Genomic DNA, 1,119 nt, shown 5'->3' with positions numbered 1-1,119 from the left:
CGCCAGCCTGCCCGGCCCAGCCCTGGGGCACTGCCAGCATAAAGCAGGACTTAACCAGGGCCTCACCCTGACGCGAGGCAGTTGGACGAGGCACCCACATCAACCTACCACAGACAGACAGCAGCATGGCAGGGCTTGCAAGCAGCGCTTCCAGCACTGGCAGGCAGGAACAGGGAAGAACGGAGCCCCCACATGTTGCTTCCATGCCCTGCAAGCAAGCCACTGGTTAAACTGGTAAGAAGCAGCAAAGAGCTGTAGGAGCCAAACATGCCAGCAGCAAGTGCTGGCTCTTCCTGCTCCCAGCACGAAGGTTAAGGCAGAAACCTCCCCATGCAGCCGCCTGCCACCACCACGGCTGTCACCAGCACGTCCAAACATCCTGCTTAGAAGCTTCAGGTTTCTCCAGAAAGGATTCCCCAGGGTCAGAGCAGCACCACCCACCTCCTCCCTGCGTGCAGCAGACCAGGCAGCACAGGGCGCTGACCCCCTGCCAGCGGACAGGAAGCAGCGCTGAGAAAAGAAAATAAAAGTTTATTTCAAATACAAGGAAATAAAATATCCATTTGTTCAAGTGCCCCACAAGTATCACTGGCCCAGCAGCTGAGGTGCCTGGGCAAGTCGCTGTTGTGTCCGTCCCCACGCTGTCAGCCTCTCCCCACGACACCGTTCTCGTCCACTGCTGCATCTTCTGGACGGATTCCTGGGGAAGAGCAGCTTCACAGCCCTGCTGCTCCCAGCACTCAGCACCTGCCCCACGGGGAAGGCCACGAGCTTTGTCCTGACCTGCCCTCAGACCCTTTGGGGCAGCGACTGGGGTCCTGCTCTACCCCCCGACAAGAAGCCAGCCCCCTCCCCACGGAGATGCAGGCCCTGGGCTCCTGGCGCAAGCACGGAGGGAGCCAGCTGTGCTGCAGCTCTCCAGCCCCACGTACCAAGCTTGCCCTTCAGTAGCTCCAGCTGCTTCTGTAAACACTCCAGCTTCTGGGACAGCCGATCACCTGCCGACTGGCGAGGGCAGGGTGTCAGTGGGGTGCAGTGACCCACAGCCCAGCCCCAGCACGGGCTCTCCTGACCCCATACTGGGATGCGTCCAAAACATCAGGAGGTATAACAGCGACA

Source organism: Aythya fuligula, chromosome 13 (assembly GCF_009819795.1).
Source record: "Aythya fuligula isolate bAytFul2 chromosome 13, bAytFul2.pri, whole genome shotgun sequence".
Classification (NCBI taxonomy): Eukaryota; Metazoa; Chordata; class Aves; order Anseriformes; family Anatidae; genus Aythya; species Aythya fuligula.
This window is presented reverse-complemented; position numbering follows the sequence as displayed.